Here is a 4,586-nt window from a genome sequence, read left to right on the forward strand (position 1 = left end):
TACTGGGAGGTCACTAGCTTCCAGCTAGACTGGCAGCCAGCAAGACACAGTGATCCCTCTTTCTTGAGGCCCTCAACCAGAGCTGGAGTGGCTTGTGGTTGTGCTTGGATTTAAAAAAAAAATTTTCCAGGTTGGGGATTTGGCTCAGTGGTAGAGCGCTTGCCTAGGAAGCGCAAGGTCCTGGGTTCGGTCCCCAGCCACAGAAAAAAAACAAAACAAAAAAAAAAAAACAAACAAACAAAAAAAATTTTCCTTTGTTTTTCTGAGATTATAATCACATCCCTTCCCCCTCTCTTTCTTCCTTTCAAACACTCCCTTATACCTCTCCACTGTGTTCTGTTTCAAATTCATGGCCTCCTTTTCACTAATTGTTACAAAAGGACTGAGCATCTGAATTCCGAGCCCCATACTTGTGCAATCAGCCCCTTACTTGTTATATGCTTAGCTAGCTTCCGGCGTACAAATATTTCTGTAATGGCTACTATGTATCAGACATATGTTAGGCAAAATTTTGAATCTAGACCACAAGATGATCATAAGGAGTAAGGTTAAGAACATCACAGAAGAAAGGCAGCCACTGAAAAGACCAACTTGATTTATTAGCACCACTTTAAATACGGCATGTGCTTTGGAGGAAAGATTACATCATTTTGTGAATCACAGGGGAAGTGAAATTTTCTCGGTGGTTACTTTGGATGTGGCACAAAATGTGATCATTTTAAGATGAGTCAAATGGACGAGTATATTTATTCCAATAAGGGAGAGTAAAGAGCAAAGAGATAGGGGATTGGGGAAGCCCTACCCAGAGCAAGTTGAGCACACTGACTAGCTAAACAAAACAGCATGGGACTGAGTGTTGAGAAGCCGGAGAACAGGAAGCCATTCTCTTTCCTCCCTCCATCCTTGCCTTACTTCCTTTGCTCCTTCCTCCCTTTCTTTGTTGTTAATGCTATGAAAAGTTATGAGAAAATATGAGGATTGATGGAAAGATAAAGAAATGCTGATGCTTTAGCTTCAAAGTAATATTGTAGACAGAGAATATACACAGCAGGAGGAAAGCAATAGATTCAGGGTAGCATAGAGGGAATGGGAATAGTTGGGGTGAAAAAATTAATCATAGACTATTGTGGGCCAATAGAGGGTGACTAATCCAGAAATCAAGACTGATTCTACTAATCTTTTTTTTTAAAATTATAATTATGTGTATGAGTGTTTTGCATTCCTATATTTCTGTGCTCTATGTCTGTGCAGTGCCACAGAGACTTGGATCCTCTGATGCTGGAGTTATGAACAAAAAAGCTGCCATGTGAGTACTGGGCATTTGACACAGGTCCTCTGGAAGAGCAGCCAGTGCTCTTGATCCTAAGAGATCTCTCCAGCAGCAGTTTGTAATTTTCTTAGTGAAGAATTAAGAGGGCATTTCAGTGTTCCCACTTCCAGTTTTAAAGTTATAACTAATACTTAAATAATAGGCATACCCAAACATCAAGGTAAACATCGCATCAAATGCAACCTCTCACATTTTCTATCAAAAAATTTAATTACCTATTTGAAAATTACAATTTTTATTTCATGTACAGAAAAATACTGTAAATTCAGATATACAGCTCTAGACATATGGATTTAGATATTTATGAATATACATGTGCTTGTGTATATTATCCATATGACAAGATGAGGCATTAAAAACACCATATTTTCCTAAAACAGAGATGAATGTTTCCATATTTGACATTTTAATATTCCGGAAATCATAAACATTAATAACCATACTTAAGAAACTATAATTTTAGCTTTTGCCAACAAATATTTTACTACTAAAAGAGTTTATTCTTAAGAAATAGAATTTAATTTTTCTTAAAAATTAGATAGCTGATGCTTCTCTGTTTCATGCCTGTTATAATAAGACATAATGTGGAAATGGTGATAAACCTTGGCAAAGATTCTTTAAGAGTTCATTGCAGATGTTATCCCATTTGTTAAGTACTACGATTAACAAAATAACAAATTAAGATAATTAATATAAAATACAGTATTCATGCTCAGTAGGGCTACTCATACTGTATAATAATTGAAAAAGATGTCTTTTAAAAAGGCATACTAACCAAGGGCTTTTATTTCATCTTGAGAAGATTACATATCACAATAAACTCAGAGATTAGATCTTGGCAATTATACAAATTGCCTTTCTAATATCATGTCAGTATGAATGTTATGTAAAGATAAAGTAATGAAGCTAAAGAGGTTTTTGTTCCCAATCATTTTACTGTGGTGAAATAGTTTATAGAGAGGGTATACTGTGTGTTCTGCTAAGAAAATATTAGAGTTTCATTTTTTTATTGGTTAGTTAATTTCATTGTGGTAGTCTTTACAAACTGTTCACATAGGTAAAAGGAATGGATGAATTTAAACATTGCCAATAAATCATTATGCTAATTCTCCTATTCAGATAGAAAAGATTGCTATCCCACTGTTCCAAATTTTTCTTTACATTGAACTATATTACAATATAGTCGTACATAGGACGACTTTCAAACAATATTTTAAGCTATTGATTCTCTAACAAAAATCAGTTCAGGAATAAATGGAGAAAATGTGTTATGGGATTATATATATATATATATATATTAATTGATATTGTATTTCATGTCATAAATTTTTTGTATGCTTTGCTTAATTAAGTAAGAAAAACTCTTTGTGAATAAAATTCTCATATTTTGTCTAAAATGATAAGCAAAATAATTGTATCACTATTTTGATACACAGTAGCCACTCTATTGAATGCCAAAATGCATGGTGAAGCCCTTATCATGCGACAGATGCTGTTATGACCACGCTAAAGGGTATAAGAGTAATGAGATAAAGTAGGAAGCAATTCGTAAAGAGGATGGATAATGTCATGAAACTTTAAGTCGTGTAATCATTACATCAGGATATTTGTGTTGAAACTCACATTACTCGTTGGAGCTCTGGTAAGAACTGCTGAAGGAAGTTCCTTACACAGCCTTCCCCTTTTCTTTTGCCCTTGAAGAATTCATACTACAATCACAAGGAGAATAAAAGTCATTTAAACTTCATTTTTTCTTCTATTTTTAGTGAACTTTATTATATATTTTAAGAAACTTGCAACTCCAGACCCTTGGCGGTTTGACAAGTAGAAACACCAGCTCCCCGCCAGATCCAGCAGACACCCCGAAGCAAGAGAGCGACATGGCAGCTCCTGCTAAGGGCGAGAACCTGTACCTGGTGGTGCACCGACCTGGAGATATTCGCCTGGAGAACTACCCAATCCCTGAGCTGGGCCCAAATGACGTATTACTAAAGATGCATTCGGTGGGGATCTGCCACTTGGATGTTCACTACTGGGAGCATGGCCGAATTGGAGACTTCGTTGTGAAAAACCAATGGTGCTTGGGCATGAAGCTGCTGGAACAGTCACAAAAGTAGGACCGATGGTGAAACATCTAAAACCAGGAGATTGGGTTGCCATCGAGCCTGGCGTTCCCCGAGAAATAGATGAATTCTGCAAGATCAGCGGATACAATCTGACGCCATCCATCTTATTCTGTGCCACACCGCCGATGATGGGAATCTCTGCGCCTACCACAAGCACAGTGCTGACTTCTGCTTCCTGATGGTGTCACCTTTGAAGAAGGGGCCCTGATTGTGCCTCTCTCTGTGGGGATCTATGCCTGCCGTCGAGGTTCAGTTTCCCTGGGGAACAAGGTCCTTGTGCGTGGAGCTGGACCAATTGGGATAGTCACTTTGCTTGTGGCCAAAGCAATGGGAGCTGCTCAAGTAGTGGTGACTGACCTATCTGCTTCTCAGTTAACCAAGGCCAAGGAAGTTGGAGCAGACTTTACCTTCCAGGATGCCAATTCCCTCAGGAAATTGCCAGGAAGGTGGAAAGTCTGCTGGGGAGCAAGCCAGAGGTCACCATTGAATGCACGGGAGTGGAGTCCTCCATCCAGTCGGGCATCTATGCCACTCACTCTGGCAGCCCCTTGCTGATTGTGGGAATGGGCCCCGAGATGATCAATTTACCCCTAGTGCACGCAGCTGTGCGGGAGGTGGATATCAAAGGCGTGTTTCGATACTGCAACACGTGGTCGATGGCAGTTTCCATGCTCACGTCGAAGACTTTCAATGTAAAGCCTTTAGTTACCCATAGGTTCCCTCCGGAGAAGGCTGTAGAAGACTTTGAAACAGCCAAAAAGGGAACGGGGCTGAAAGCTATGATCAAGTGTAATCCCAATGACCAGAACCCCTAAATGTGATTACTCTATGCCATTAGCCCACTCTCTTAGCATCTAAGGGCTAAATGGCTAGAAGGGGAAGTCATTAATGCAGAACTTTCTTTTTGAATGGTAGGAATAATAAACTCAGAAGCCGAGAGCCTTAGAGGAGCTGGCGTGCCTTAAAGACAGAAGTAGGGACACCTTGGGGGACCTCGTAGCCAGAATGAGATGCATATACTGAGTAAAGTTTGGAATCTGGAGTCTGGCAGAGAGGGCCCGGAAATGCCCTTTCTCAGTACCTTCTTTGGGTGAGGAGACGAAGCATGCCAGAGAGTGGGGCTAGCATGA

The 4,586-nt window shown here is 39.6% G+C and overlaps 1 pseudogene; it reads left to right on the forward strand.

Moving 5' to 3' along the window:
• The first annotated feature begins 3,140 nt into the window (after nucleotides 1-3,140).
• Nucleotides 3,141-4,376, forward strand: Sord-ps2 (sorbitol dehydrogenase, pseudogene 2; annotated as a pseudogene).
• The last annotated feature ends 210 nt before the right edge of the window (nucleotides 4,377-4,586 follow it).

This window comes from Rattus norvegicus, chromosome 11, assembly GCF_021556685.1.
Source record: "Rattus norvegicus strain SHRSP/BbbUtx chromosome 11, alternate assembly SHRSP_T2T, whole genome shotgun sequence".
Classification (NCBI taxonomy): domain Eukaryota; kingdom Metazoa; phylum Chordata; class Mammalia; order Rodentia; family Muridae; genus Rattus; species Rattus norvegicus.